General features: G+C 37.3%; 1 long non-coding RNA gene across 3 annotated transcripts in view; it reads left to right on the forward strand.

Moving 5' to 3' along the window:
• Window positions 1–16460, forward strand: part of LOC129350884 (uncharacterized) — a 253537-nt gene extending 237077 nt beyond the window's left edge. For 2 of the 3 annotated variants that reach the window (XR_008604459.1, XR_008604460.1), the window contains 3 exons: window positions 495–9593; window positions 10806–11110; window positions 15565–16460. This is a non-coding gene — a long non-coding RNA (uncharacterized LOC129350884). Of the gene's footprint in view, window positions 1–494; window positions 9594–9639; window positions 10005–10805; window positions 11111–15564 lie in introns of those variants that run through there. The other variant, XR_008604461.1, reaches the window with a different exon arrangement.
• The last annotated feature ends 209 nt before the right edge of the window (window positions 16461–16669 follow it).

The raw sequence follows: 16669 nt of genomic DNA on the forward strand, positions 1-16669 counted from the left end.
TCTTACTTCATTGTGGCTCCCAAGCAGGTCAGACTTACAGTTTACATTTTCGCCGGTATTTTCCTACCGAGTTTTGTTTCAGTGTGAGCTACTGACTGTTTTTGTCACGATGCCCATCACGGCTTTGTTTACATTTTCACCGGAGTTCCGACTTACGGCAAAAATCCACTTACGTCGACGCGTAGGAACAGAACTCCGCCGTAAGTCGAGGACCTCCTGTAATCTCCTTCCAACTGCAGACTGCATCAGGTTGTCCTCCAGGATTCTCTGTACTTCTGCTGCATATATTTTACCCTAAACCTTTTCAAGTCTTCCAGGGCCTGCTGCAGTGAAGCATCCACACATAATGATGCTGCCACCACCATGCTTCACTATGGATGGTGTGTTTGTGTTCATTTGTTCAGTCAAAACAAAGCATCTTTGGTCAACTGTAGTCCAGATTTAATGTGAGTGTTTTATAACAGTTGCTTTCTCTTTGCCACTCTCTCATAAAGCTTTGACTGGTGAAGGACAGATGCCTGGATGAACAGTCTCTCCGCTGAAGCTCCTAACTCCTTCAGATGACGCTTTCTAGGTAGATCTGTGCCACTTTCCTTCCATTTCTTAATGATGAATTTAGCTGTACTTCAAGAGACATTCAGTACATCAGAAGCTGTGCTGTATCCATCCCTGGGCATTTGCTTTTTAATAACTTTTCAGTGAGACGCCTGGAGTGTTGATTTATCTTCAGGGTGTATTTATAGCCATGAGTACCGATTCCTAAGTGACCAGACCTTCCAGCTACAGGTGTCTTTATACTACAATCACGTTCACTAATTGTGTGACTTCTAGCACTAGTTAGCTGTACCTGAATCACTTTAAAGGGAGTGAATATTTATGTAATCAAATTTTCATTTGATTGACATTATTTTGTAGAAATCTGTTTTCGTTTTGCAGTAAAAGAGTAATTTTGGCTGTAAATTATTGTCAGAAAATTAATTTAATTGACTGTGATTCAGTGTTGAAAAGCAATAAAATGGGAAAACTTCCTGTGAATGTTTTTTTTATGCACCATATGGGTCAAAAGCCAAAATACCTTCAGTCTACAGCCAGTACTTTTGTATTCACAGCAGCAAGTTGTCAGACATCAGGAATATATCCACAGCAACATGCAGATTTGGTTTCACCTCACCTTGTCATCATACAGCTAATAGTTTATCCGCCAGAAACAGTGTAAATAATGAACTGGACCTGCTCTGTGCCACAACTTTGGTCCTAAAGTATTGAACACATAATGACCGGATGGGATTGTCTACAGTAATTGTGTCCAATGATGTTCCACGGCGTGCCAAGACTTTGCAGAATTTCATCCCAACCAAACATTGAAGCAGCTGATTACACTGATAAGTACCTTTAACCAGAGAGGAGGCTGTAATCACTGGAATCACCTGCTGCTGTGTTTGCTTGGAATTAAATCCTGCCTGCTCTTGGGCCTGCGTGACATATGGCAGGACACCACTGCGCTACAATTTCTGGAAATCCGTCCAGGCATCAGCTCGGCTTTCCAAAATGTTAAACAAATTTCAGAACCCCAAAAATGAGCTTTACAGAGTAGAGGGTACATGCTGCTGATGGGAAACAAAGTCAGAACACCAATGGAGAAGAATTTAAGATTTTATATTATTTATTTATTCTTTATTTTATCAAGTAAAATCAGTTGAGAACAATTTCTCATTTACAATGATGACCTGACAAGAGGCCCCAGAGGAAGAAAGACAACAGATATTACATATACTTTTAAACTTTTAAGGAATTATTGTAATTTTCTTCCTGAAGGTTTTGCAAATTTTCAGAACTTTGGGGAATTTTTTTGCACAATTTTTGGATTTTTTTCAGACAAGGAAACAATATTTTTTGGTGCCCATAAATGAGAACAACATGAGGGTTAAAGACACATCATAAACATTTGGCTATAACATCTGGAATTGACAGCATGCTATTTTAGATTAGAAAACTCCACAGATCGCTAAGTGCTAAAGTGCCTGTGTATATATTGCACTAATCTTTAGCATCGGAGTTCAGCAGCTCAATGCAGGCTGGAACCAACAATAGCTTCAAGTGGTTCGATTTGCACTCTGGCACTCCGAGTCTTCTTCCTGATGGTACGTATTCAGAGAAGAGGGGATGTTGGATTGATTAAATGGCAGATTAGGCAAGGCAAGGAGAAATTATTTGTATAGCACATTTAACTTACTCCCTTTAAACTTGAAGAAGCTGCTGACAGAATGAGACTCAGGGCAGCCATCTGCCTCGAATGGATGGGAGTGAGAAAAGATTGAGAAACAAGAAATAATAAGCACTGAGTAGGATGGTGAGGAAAGGAGCCACAGATCAGAAACATGCTGCTACAGAGCCGGAGATACCTGCAGAAAGGTACAAGGAGAAAGAGGACAGAAAGGACAGGGAAAGAGGAAAAAGGACAAACTGCAGGAGTAAATGCAGTTAATGTCTTCTCTGGAATTTTTACACTTTGAGGGCCGGATTGAACCCTCTGGAGGACCGGTTTAGGCCCGCGGGCCGCATGTTGGACACCCCTGCTTTAAGCTATCACCTAACAACAAAGAGCAACTTGTAGTGCAGTTGCTTTCAGTGTTTGTGTGTCCATCTGCAGAATGAGAAATTTTCTAACAGAAAATTGCTTCTACATTTTCCATTCTTTTGGGTTTTTATCACATCCTGAGGCATTACACGTCTTTCAGGACCTGCTAATTGATTGTATTTTGTCAAATATGAACAGGACCCTTTATTTCAGGTTAAAATAAAACCCTGTCGAGTGCCATGTACTCAGTGTCTGCAGGTGTGTTCCCTTCCAGCAGCACCTTTTCACAGGTTCTTCCAACACGCTGAAAATCTCTGACATTAGCCAGAGAACTTTATTTTATTTTAAAGTTAATGAAAATGTACTTTTGCAGTCTGTCTCGGGTGTATTTCAGTAACCAAGGTGAAGGAGGTTTCTGCTTTAGTGAGTCGAGTGTTTCCCACGGTTAATCTGTTTATAAATACAGAAAGCTCTATGTGTTTTTATGCAGAGTGACTTTCCTCAGTGAAGCTCTGGCAGGGAGGGACAGCTGTGGTAGAATTCTGTATTTTATCCAGAAACACTGTATGCCCTTGTGGTGTGTGGTGAGAGATCAAAAAAGAACAAAGGATGAAGGTCAGAGAAGCATCTACAGGAAGGTGCTGCTGCTGCTGCACAAAAATGGATTTTTCTTTAAGTGCTGCAGTAGGTAAGAGTTACACAGAGTGCTTGAGAATTTACTGGACTAAAAGAAGATGCTATGGTTTATTTCTGACAGCTTAAAGTAGGACACACTGTGTGGCTAAAAGTCTTAATATTCAAAAAAATGTGTTGTGTAATAGCATTTATTGTCAGGTTATGACAGGGGAGTCAAACTCATCTTAGTTCAGGTTCCACATTCAGCTCAATTTGATCTGAAGTGTTCAGGACCAGTAAAATCACAGCATAATAACCTATAAATAACCACAACTTTCTTTGTTTTAGTGCAAAAATGAACAACCTGAAATTTCTCAAGAAAAATAAGTTCAGCAACATTCAGCCTCAGTTTATCATTTCCACATTACAACTTCCAGATCACAGAGTGTCTACAAAGGAACACAACATTTAGTCACCTGGAACTGAACCATAGAGGATTTACTTTATGATCAAAACAACAAAAGTCAGAGAAAAAAAAGACAAAAAACAACAAAAACAAGACAAAATATTCCAAAAATCAGATGCAAGATGACAAAAACGAGAAACAAAATGACAAAAAATAAGACAAAAAATTTGACAAAAAAGTTACAAAGCGACCAAAAATTGAGAAATGACAATAACAAGACAAAAATTACACAAAATGGCACAAACGAGACAAAAAAAATGACAAAAATGAGCAACAAATTGACAAAAAAGTAGACAAATAACACAAGTGAGACAAAAAGGACAAAAATGATAAATAAAACAACAATAAAGCAAAGCATAAAATGACAAAAATAAGACAAAAAAACACAAGCGAGACAAAAGAGAAACACAAAACAACAAAAACTAGAAACAAAATGACAAAAATGAGACACAAAACAACAAAAGCAAGAACACAAGACAAAAGACAGGAAACAAAAGAAAAAAGAGACAAAAAATTAGACAAAAAAGTTACAAAGTGACAAAAAAATGGATAAATGACAAAACTACTACACTTTACAAAGTCAACTTAAGGGTCGGATTGGACCCTCTGGTTGGCCACTTTCGGCCCATGGGCCACATGTTTGACACCCCTGGTTTATATGTTTTATTTGCAGAAAGAAGAAATGCCTTTACTGATGGGGAAAGGGAAACTAGTCATTAACCCTCTGGATGGACTGAAAACAGCCTGCCATGTTTCGTCTGTAGTCTGTGAATCTGAATATTCTCGTCACATTTCTCTCTCTCTGCTCTGAGTAATTTCACAGACAAATGACTGAGCCTCCACTCCAGTTTTCCCCATTCCGCTGTGGTTTATCAGACTGAGTGTAGTTTAATTCATTATTGTAAAGTCCAGCCAGTTAATTTAACTCGAGCAGTTAAGTCCATGCAGAGAGGTGGGTCTAATTGTTGGTCTCAACCAGAGCCACCACAGGATCTCAGCAGGAGGAGGAGACGGGCCAGAAGCTCCCACAGAGAACCCGCTGGTGTCTTCAGCCGCGACAAAGCAACAATTAGCAACAATTAGCAATTAGTCTCAGCTGCTAAAGTGAAACCAACAGCTCCTGTCTGCAGGGATTAGCTCCATTGTTTGGAGTCCAGAGCGATGAGGGAAGATTTTAGCTCATACAGGAGTGTGGCAGGAACACAATGAGCAAATAAATGAGCTAAAATGCAGACAACAAACAGCCAGAATGTGAGGTTTTTCATCTGGAATAAAAACAAAGTTGCTGCACTCAGAAAGCTGCTTCCACATCATATCAGCAGACACCATGTTTTACGTGATATCAACTAAATGTCTTTAATACAGGAGTGTCAAACTCATCTTCTTTCATTTTACCCTAACCCTAAATTTTCTAAGAAAAATAAATTCATTTATGATCAAAACAACAAGTGAGATTAAAAAAAAGACAAAACACAACAAAAACAAGACAAAATATTACAAACACGGGACACAAAATAACAAAAACGAGACAGAAGACAGCAAAAAATGAGGCAACACGAAATAAAACAACAAAAGACAAAAATTAGATAAAATAGTTACAAAACGACCAAAAAACAGACGAGCAACACAAGCAAGACAAAAAAAATACAGAACGACAAAAACGATAAACAAAACAATGAATAAAGTGAAACATAAAATGACAAAAATAAGACAATAAACACAAGTGAGATAAAAAGGAAACACAAAGCAATAAAAATGAGAAAAAACAACAAAAGCTTGAGACAAATGGCAAAGTCAAACAACAAAAACAAGACAAAATATTACAAAAACAAGACACAAAATAACAAAAACGACACAGAAAATGGCAAAAAATGAGGCAAGCAACACGAAATAAAACAACAAAAGACAAAAATTAGATAAAATAGTTACAAAACGACCAAAAAACAGACAAGCAACACAAGCAAGACAAAAGAAATACAGAACAACAAAAACTTGAGACAAACGACAAAAAGTCAGACAAAAACAACAAAAACAAGACAAAATATTACAAAACGAGACAAAATATGAAAAAGGACACAGAAAATGGCAGAAAATGAGGCAAACAACATGAAATTAAGCAAAAAAGAGACAAAAATTAGACTTAAAAAAATTACAAAATGACCAAAACACAAACAACACAAGCGAGACAAACTCCCCACCATAAAACAACAAAAACAATACACAAAACAACGAATAAAGCGAAACACAAAATGACAAAAATAAGATAAAAAAACACAAGCGAGACAAAAAAGGAAACACCAAACAATAAAAACAAGAAACAAAACAACAAAAGCATGAGACAAATGACAACAAATCAGACAAAAAACAACAAAAACGAGATTACAAAAACAAAACACAAAATGACAAAAAATGAGGTCAACGACACAAAACAAAACAAAAAGAGACAAAAATTAGATTAAAAAGTTACAAAACGACCAAAACATGAGACAAACGACAAGAAGTCAGACGACAAACAACAAAAACAAGACAAAATATTACAAAAATAAGACACAAAACGACAAAAAAAAACCAATGAACAATGTAATATTTTACTTTATGATCAAAACAACTTGTCGTGATCTAGAAATTATTTTAAATTTATAGTTTTACTAATTTACAATCTGCAGTTAATGTCTTCTCTGTAATTTTTACACTTTGAGGACCGGATTGGACCCTCTGGAGGGCCGGTTTTGGCCCACGGGCCGCATGTTGGACACCCCTGCTTTAATATTTCCTAATCCTTACAATAATCAATGTTCATTTACAACAAACATGATTTTAGAAATTCTCCCTCTTTGTCAGTTTTCACCTGTGGCAGTCATTAAGGCTCATGTGGCACTTTGAAAACCAATTAACTTAATGATGTAATATTAGAATTGCTTCTGACAGCCGTAAATAGCAAGTAGCAGCATTCCCAAGATTGAAAGGACATTCTGATTTATAATGCAGAATTCCACAGAAATAAAGCAGCTCCGTGTTGCTATTTCTGTGTCTGTAACCTACTTTAAATGTATGACAGTGAGAGAAATAACTTCGCTAATCCCTGCTGGGAGATTGTTCTGTAACAGTTGCTGGAGATTGTCAAAGTTGTACGATTATAGGAGAGAGGAGAGAGCGCTGGGCTGCACAGAGACGCTGACATTATGACACATGACAGGATCTAATAAAGAATGATCTAAAAACTAGCTGGAGATCAATACGTAAACACAACCGAGGCCCCTCAGAGGTTCTGACTGCGTCTGTTCAGGCTGAAGACTCGATAATGAAGCAAATTTAGAGTAACGCTGAAGCAGGGAGGCAGATCAGTGGGATGTGGAGTTTGTGCTGTTGAATAAGAGCTCACAGGTGCTTTCACAAAGAAGCGTCTGGTGTTCAAACAGTCCCTGTGAAGGAATAATGCAACAGCCACCAGTCTCTTTTCTGTCTGCAGCATTCTGAAAAACACAACGCTTTCATCCTTTACATTGAAGGAAATAAGTGAGCTGCTGGTTTCTACTTCTTGAGAGATTGAAACAGTCACTGGAGTGTAAAAATCTGATATTTCAATAACAGCGACACTCAGCTGAACTCATTGGATATCCTTAATATCGTGGATGTACTGATACAAATGATTCCTTTAGTGCAAAAAAAGTACAAAAAAATGCAAAAAAAAAGTACATGCTGGAAATGTGCACAATTCAGGAGTTATCTATTTACAAAAAATTATGAACAACCTGAAATTTCTGAAGAAAAATAAATTTAATTTCAACAACATTCAGCCTCAGTTTATCATTTCCACATTACAACTTCCACATCACAGAGTGTCTACAAAGGAACACAACATTTAGTCACAGCTACCTGGAACTGAACCATAGAGGATTTTACTAAAGACAAAAAAGACAAAAAAAAACCCCGAGTAAAAACAAGGCAAAATCTGACAAAAACGAGACACAAAACGATAAAAAAATTTGACAAAAAAGTTTTAAAGTGAAAAAAAATGAACAAATGACAAAAATAAGAAAAAAATGACAAAAGCGATAAACAAAACGACAAAAACATTGACTAACAACACAAGCAAGACAAAAAAGACACAAAATGACACAAGACAATGAATATAGTGAGACACAAAATGACAAATAAGACAAAAAACAAACGAGACAAAAAGGAAACAAAAAACGACAAAAACGATAAACAAAATGACAAAACCATGAGACAAGCGACAAAAGTCAGATAAAAAGACAAAAAACATAAAAAAACAAGGTAATACTACAAAAACAAGACACAAAACAACAAAAGCGAGAAGCAAAACAATAAAAAATGAGACAAATGACACAAAACAAAAAAGAGAAAAAATTTTGACAAAAAAGTGATAAAGTGAAAAAAATGGGCAAATGACAAAAATAAGACAAAAAATGACAAAAGCAAGAAACAAACCAACAAAAACATGAGACAAACAAAAGTCAGACAAAAAACAACAAAAACAAAATAAATTACAAAAATGAGACACAACATGACAAAAATGAGACAAACAAAACAAGACAAAAAAATTTGACAAAAAAGTTACAAAGTGACAAAAAATGGACACAAGAAAAAAATGACAAAAAAGAAAAAAACGACAAAAAATATACAAAAAACACAAGCAAGACAAAAAAGAAACACAAAAAGACAAAACGCTAGAAACAAATAAAGCAAAACACAAAATAGACATAAACATAAGCGAGACAAAAAGGAAACAAAAAACAAAAACGAGAAACAAAATGACAACAACATGAGACAAATGACAAAAGTCAGACTAAAAGGAAACAAAAAACAACAAAAACAAGACAAAATATTACAAAAATGAGACGCAAAACAACAAAAGAACAATGAACAATCTAGTATTTTACTTCATGATCAAAACAACTTGTCATGGTCTAGAAATGATTTTAAATTTATAGTTTTACTAATTTACAATCTGCAGTTAATGTCTTCTCTGGAATTTTTACACTTTGAAGGGCAGGATTGGACCCTCTGAAGGGCCGCTTCTGGCCCGTGGGCCACATGTTGGACACCCCTGGTCTATACTGTTTGCCGTGGTTGACAAGTCCTTCGACGGTTATAATTGGGTAGAAAAAGCAACCTTGGCTCTCTGTGCTGAGAGTCAGGATCAAGAAAGAATTCATTGTCCCCCTCTAACCGTCTTTTATTTTCCTCTCACTGCCTCTAATTAGGCGGCTGCTGACATATTTGTGTTGCGTTTGTGTTGCAGTCTGCAGCCTGTCCGTTCGCTCTGTGTGTGTGGGCAAAGTCTGGATCGTGGGTGACGTGGAGTGCTTTTATTATAGGGGATCGCAGACTGTAGTGTTGACAAGCCGGCTAATTAGCTGCTCGGCTAATGAATGTGTCGCTAATGAGGCTGCGCTGGCGGTGGCACCGTGTTTTCAGCAACACAACTTCGACAAACATTCAAAATATTGGCAGAGAGGAGGGGGGGAAAAAAGAAGCTTGACAGTGCAAAGTAATTCGAGTTTGTATAACGACATGCCACAGGTGCAGCACAGCAGGGTGGATTGTTTTATGAATTTGTGGTTCTTAAAAATACTAAAGTTGTGCCTCGTCTGATAAGACATAATAATGGAGTGTCAGTAACAGCAAATGCGCTGGTTGTGGAACATGCAAAGTCATGATGTGACGATATGATGATGCCTTTGGGATCTGATTGGCCACCCCGTGTGCCCCCCCAAAATTTTCGTTGGAAATTTACATTACTGAAACTCCGATTTCCGACGCTCCTGAACGCAACTTCGTTATCCCACTGCAACTGAATGCACCAATGACGTTAGTTTGATCTTTTGGTTGTATTTCGTTTGATTTGAAGAAGCTTTGAAGACGTTTCCTGATGCCGGAAGAGAAGACGAGCAGCTTTGTACCTTTGCGGTAAGAAAACTATGGCCGTTTCTCAGTACGTAACATAGACTGTATATAAAGATATGTGATATATGCTACGTAACTGTCCAGACTTGGTTCTCACGTACTCGTGAAACGTCATCATTGAGACTGCATTGGACCAGACTAGTGGCATAGATATGAATCAGTAGATAAGACACGTCAATAGATATGAATCAGTAGATAGGACACGTCCATAGGTATGAATGAGTAGATAGGACGCGTCCCTTTGAGCTGCGTGCTACAGCGAGGCTAAGCTAGTGGGGGCAAAGTTTCAGTGCATTCCACTGATGTAGACGGCGTGAAAACAGAAACAACAAGTATGCCGTCTCACTGTGCTGCATACAGTTACACACTACGTTGTACGATTGAGACAAGGAAACCTGGAATGACTTTTCATAGGTAAGAATAGTTTTTGGCTCTTTTTTCATGATTAAATCTTGTTGAGAGCTAACTAATTAGCCACTAGCAAAACACTAACACGAGCTAGTAGCTTGACATCCAAATACCAGACGATTAATAGTAGCTGTTGTATAGTTGTACAAGCAGTAGTAGTAATACTAAAAGTACAATCAGCAGTAGTAGTATAAATAGCTGTTAGAGTCGCAGAAGTAGTATCAGCATTTGTTATAGTATTACAAGTTGTAGTAGCAGTGCCAGTATCAGCAGCAGTAGTGAGTGTAATACCATTACTACTAGTAGTAGTCACATTGCTATTACTACCACCAATATTACCAATAGTAGTTATAAAGCCTAATTCATATATATCCAGATTATCATCTATGTTCTTCCACCATAGTATAGCCTTTGGTCCAAAAAACGTCATAGTTTAGCCTTTAGTCCACAAAACGTTGTTATGTTTCGGCTGTCTGAAGTAGGTGAGGAGCAACACAAAAACAGTCCAAACGCTGGTTTCCAGAGGGTTAGATGAGTATTTATTTGAAAGAGTAAGTTTACAACAACACAAAATGTGAGGGGGTTAAAAACAAATGGGTGTTAGTAAAATAAAAATAAATAAACAGAACTAAAAGTGAACTTCACATTGACATTGATGGGCATTCCAACCAGGAACAAAGTAAAAGATTATCAATAGGAAAAAAAACTCTTCCTGTTCACCTCTTAAAACCCAAAAACACACCGCAGTAGCACCCTAAACTTAAACTACCAATGGGTTCCCTGTTTTCCTTTCTGAACAATTCAAAGGTCCCTCTCTATCTCCCCACACATCCACCAACCACTGGAACACATCTCCAAAGTTCTGCCGGGCCAGCTAAGCTTCCCCTCAGAAGAAGTGCCGCCACCTGCCAGATGAAGGAGCCTTTTGAGAGGCAGCTGGCATCATGATTGGACTGTACTTTGGTCTGTTCCAGTCCAGCTTCAGCTCCAGAGACGGCAGGCGGGACGAGTCAACGGAGGCCTGGTGGACGAAGGCATGCAGCTGAGTACAATCCAGAAAACAACAGAGGAGGAGTGCAGCAGCCCAGAGCCAGAACAACCAGAGTAGCATGGTATGTCTCCTAGAAAACATCATAGTATAGCCTTTGGTATGAAAAAACGCCGTCATATACATCGTATATTGTACAAATAACAAGTCAAAGGAATAAGACATACATTGTAGAATTGTAGTAATTGTGGGCTGACTGATTTACTGATTATAAGTAAATTATCTTTTACTGATTTACGGTAATAAATACATTTAAAAATGGTGCTACTTTGGCTCTGAACCTTTATCTACCTGTGGTCGCTCTGTCTTCTGGAGTGATTTGATTGGTTATACGTCACGAATAAAACTCCTTTAACTTAACATCTGTAAACAAAACAAAAATGTATCAACAAAGTTTTCTGTTAGAGTTTGTGTTCTTCTAAGTTTAACTCCAAGATTTTAAATACTTTCATTTACTGCAAATGAATATCTACTCCAAATGTCTCACTAATAATCATTATCAGCCTTAAAGACCCACAAAACACCCCTCTATACTCCACCACACTTAGTACAGTCCGGTTCCCCCTTCTATAAATCTGCTTGGAATCTTCCACTTCCTGTTTGTCAAAGTGGCCTTCTACCTGGACAGGTTTTGTTGGAGCTCATGCAACAAACATTTTGGGTAACTGCACTTTAATATGGATGGATGACACTGAATTAGAGTCTGTTTTAATGAGACTGAGTTAAGATGTGTAGCTCTGTCATTAAATAGTAAATTATTTCTCAGAATTCACAGAGAAAAGTCTGAAATGTTTGCTAGGTTAGCGTCCCACATGTTCTTTGGCTCAGCTAAAGCCAACTCTCCAACTTCTGGATCTCTTGAGTTGCTTGTTGTTAAAATATCTTGCTAGAGGTGCTAAAGCTCAGAAAGTCTGAGATGTTTGTTCAAAATAAGCTCATTCTGAAGTCTGATCTGAACTGTCCTCTTTTGTTTGAACTTTCCCTAAACTTAGGAGTTAATGACAGAGCAGCACATCCAGACTCGGTCTCATTTATGTAGAGGTTAAACTTCAGTGTCATTCATTGATGTCAAAGTGCAGTTTTTCAAATGTTTGTTGCACATGCTCCCGACCAAACCAGTCCAGGTGGAAGACGATGTGAAGAGAAAGCTCCAGAGGATGAATATCACACATTTACGTTGGAAATAAATGTCCTTTAATTAGACATTGTCATGCAAAAGTTGGATTTCCCTTTAATGATGTTCAAATCTTTGTTGAGTGTTTTGTTGATGTTGGTTTCTAAATGTTTTCTGACACTCGGCCCCAAAGATTAAAACCTTCTACGACTCACAAGCTGCAACAATTCACACATTATCAACTATCTTTCTGACTAAACTAAGATAAAGAGTGAAAAACTGCCTGATTCCTGCATCCTGAATGTAAATCTTTTTGGTTTTTATGCCAGTAAAATGAATATATTTGGGTTGTGGACAAAACAAAACATTTGTCATCTTTGGGGAACACTGATCAATATTTTCCACCAATTTCTTGTTTTTCGACATTTTATCGACTAAAACAAGAAATGAATTACTGGAGAAAACAACAGATTAATCGACAAAGAAAATGTATTTATCAACATATATGGCTGAATTAATCAAACATTGCAAGATACATACAATTTTAAAACATGACAAAGTAAAAGATTCTTATTTTCATCGAACTGTGGCCAGTAAAATCCACAAAACAAAACCCCAATTCATTATTTGGTTTTTAAGAGACTAATCGACAATTAAAATAACTTTCTCGACTAAAACTAATAAACATGAGGTCAAATAGAAGGAACAGTTTTAAATACTGCAGTCCCACGATGACAAGAATAAAGTTTGTCAACAAAAAGTAAATCTGCTGGTGGATTCCATGAAAGTACTAATAAATGATAAAGTGTGATACTAAAGATTTGTGGTGCTAAAATGTCAAAGTAAAGATATGAAGTTGAACATCTGGATGGAGGTTGATAAAAGTTGACCTCCCTTCATTTCTCTGGAGCGACTCCATGGATTTTATGGATGGTGGTTAAAGACCTGCTCTTCTAGTCGTCTTCCTTCTAGTCGCTGTAAAAAGTCAGTCCATCCTGGCCGACTTCAACACATCTTCGTGACAGCTTGTTCTGCCTCCGACCTCGTGGAAACTCCAGAAACTCGGGAAAACCTGTCGAGACTCGAGGAACTCGTGGAGACTCGAAGAACTCGTCGGGCGGGGGAAGGTGTGGTGGGTGGTGGGGGGAGGTGGGGGAGTAGAGGGGGGAGGCCGCCACCCACCTCCCCACCTACTCTCCGCCCTGACTCCACCCAGACTCCGCCTTGGCTCCACCCATGTGGTCACTTCAGGAACTACGATGTCAAAGGGACGACGAATTTATTTCTTTTTATCTGATCTGTAGCTCAGTGAGTTAAGGATTTGCCTATGGAGCTGCAGGTCGCTGGTTCAAGACCAGACCCTTCTTAAGTTTTAACAAAATCCTGACAAAGACAAAGAAAGAAAACTGCCGGTGGCGGGTCTTGAACCGGCGACCTCCCAGTTGGTAGTCTATCTTCTTATCCCCCTGAGCTACTCGCTCAGATACTAATTCTTCTTTTTTTTGCACATTTATCATCTATTTTTTGTCGTTTTCGAGTTTTTTTTTAAACTCGAGTCTTGACTCGACCGTTTTTCTCAGGAGGTTGGGCTTCAGCCTTTGTGCTGGAGGGTTGAACCCTCAGTTCCAAGACTTTCCAAAGCCTCGAGACCTCCCGAGTCCTCAGGACCTGAGCTTTCAGACAGTCTGAGGGCTGAAATTTTCTAAGTCCCACAGTAGTTCTCTGTTACACTGAACTTTCAGACAGTCCAAGGACTGAAATCTTCGAAGTTCCTGAGTAGTTCTCTGTTAGTTTGAACCTTCAGACAGTCTGAGGACTGAAAATTTAAAAGTTTCTCAGTACTTCTCTGTTAGTTTGAACCTTTAGACAGTCTGAGGACTGAAAATTTAAAAGTTTCTCAGTACTTCTCTGTTAGTTTGAACTTTATGGTTAACAGAAGCCTTAAAACTTGTGACCATGAGTCTTGATTTCACATTTAGATCATCAATCTGAGTTCTTCTCAGACCTTCACCTGTGGGTTTTTTAGAAATCCTCAACAAACTTTGATTCTCTTCACTGAACAGTAAAGTTTGTGAAGATCAGAAGGTAACATTAGTTTGATCAATGCCTTTAACTACTAATAGACTTTATCTGGAAAGCAGTTTTCTGAAATGAGTTCTTAGTAAATCTGTCCACAATGAAACCAAGAACATAGAAAGAGGAAATGTTTGAAGAAACAACTTGATGTTTTCATTTCAGACTAGAAAACACTTTAAGGCCTTTATCTGTTTTTGCTCTTTTGATCATTTTATTGTTTCTTCTGTTTAATTTGATCTTCTAAAGTTTAACTGGTGTCTTTTCAAATGTTTTGTCTTTAGTTTGATTCTTCTTAAATGTTTAGTTTTGCTCTTTTCTCTCCTTTTATTCTTTTCTAATGTCTGATTGGATTTCAAAATGTTTTGTCTTTTTAATGTTTGTTGTTTTTTTCAAATGTTTTGTCAGCTTGTTTGAAAAATTTCCTTTTCTTTGCCAATGTTTAATTTTTAACATTTAAAAAGAAAATCTTTAAGGTTTTTCTTTTTAAATGTTTTACCACCTTTTAATGTTTCATTTTCTTTTTTAATGCTTCATTGTATTTTCTGTTTAATTCCTATTTAAAGTTTTATTGTCTTTAAGATTTAATTTTCTAATTAAACATTTAATTTTTTTTTTTAAATGTTTGTCTTTTTACAGGTTTAATAATCTAATTAAATGTTTTGTATTTTTTTAAATGTTTAATATTCTTCTTGTTTCATTGTACTTTTTAAATGTTTATTTATCTAAAATATTTAATCTTTAATGTTTAATATTTTTGTTTAAAACATTTTGTTTAATTTCATAATTATGTTTTGTATCTTCTGTTTAATTATCTAATTAAATATTTTGTCTGTTTAATATAATTTAATTGTATTTAATGTTTAATTTTCTTTTTAAAAGTTTTATTGTATTAAATTTTTTTTTCCTTTGATTTAATTGCTTTTTTTAATGTAGTTTATTTCTTTAATCTTTATTTCCTGTCAAGATTTTAACCCCAACCTTAAAAATGAAACAAACCCTTAAATCCCAGTGAAAATACTTCTGTTGTCACAATCATGAGTTAGTCAATTATTCAGTTTATCAATTCAACTTAATTTGTTTAGCACCTTTCACACAGATGACAAAACTAAACAAGCAAAGAGAAAAAACTATGCTAAAACTATGACTAAAACTCCAAAACATATTTTTAAAAAAAAAAAAAAGATTCAACATGGTAATAAAATGTGTTGTGTCCAGGGGATGGAGGGAGTTTATTGAAGTTTATTGAACTGGAAACTGCAGAGCGACAGAAGAACCAACAATATCTCCTGTTTTCTCCTTTAATGATTCGACTCTTCTTGTGCTTTCAGACCAAAGAACTACAGACTCTTCACAACCTGCTCAAACTCTTGGTACAGGACCTCACCACACGGGTCAAGAAGGTTTCCTTCTCATTTCTACTCTGAAGCTCACCTTCTCCTGCTCAAACTGCTGACAAATGTTTCTGCTGCTCTAAAGTCTGCTCTCCAGATCTTCCTAAAAACTCTCAAAGTCTCTTCTGCTGCAGGTTGCTTTGTAGAACTGCTCCAGAAAACCTCACTAAACCACATGGAGGGACCTCAAGATAGTCGTCCTAATGAAACCGTACAAAAACCAAACTAGCACAACCCAAACGCTAAATTCTCCTGCAGCCTACCAGAGAAGCTCTGAGAACAGAGAATCAGGACAGGGACTCTTACCTTCTGGACAACCAACGCTGGTTCACAAACAAGAATACAGAATGTGTCTGACCAGAAACCTCTAAAGACTCACTACAGCCAAGATAAAGACACAACTCACCTGCACCAAATCCACTAATCACAGCACACATTAGCACTATGTGCTAACTGTGGCTAAAGAACCACATTTACCAAGACAACTATCCAGTACAAAGCCCTAAAACACACCAAGAAACACATTAAAGCTGATTTTACTGCTGGAAGCTGCAAGCCAACGCCTAAAGCACAAATTAAAGCAACGGAGTCAAACCCAGTTCAGTGGTGAAGAGAAGCAGAGGAAATGTTTGTCTGCAGCTAGATAAAGCAGGAAGACACTGAGCTGCTCAGGTGTTCCTGATAACACCAAGCAGCCACCTGGACAGCCAATAGGAACACAGCTTCCTGGAAGTCCAGAGGGCTGGCTTAGTGAAGGAAATTTAGTTTAAAGTTGAAGCAGAAAGTTAATAAAGAAAGTTGAAAACCACCTTCTGATCCCTGAAATCTCTGAGTTTTCACACAAAGAACGCCTGAACATGTTAAACTGGTTCCATAGTAGAGCCATCATTGTAAAAACATCATAGTATGGTGTGTTGCTCAAAAAACATTAGGACCCGGCTGTCTAGGGTCGCCGAGGAGCAACACAAAAACAGGACAAACGCTGGTTTCCAGGGGGTTAGGAGGCTATTTATTTGAAAGAGGAAGTTTACAACAACACATG

The sequence above is a fragment of the Amphiprion ocellaris genome, chromosome 17 (genome assembly GCF_022539595.1).
Source record: "Amphiprion ocellaris isolate individual 3 ecotype Okinawa chromosome 17, ASM2253959v1, whole genome shotgun sequence".
NCBI classification, from domain to species: domain Eukaryota; kingdom Metazoa; phylum Chordata; class Actinopteri; family Pomacentridae; genus Amphiprion; species Amphiprion ocellaris.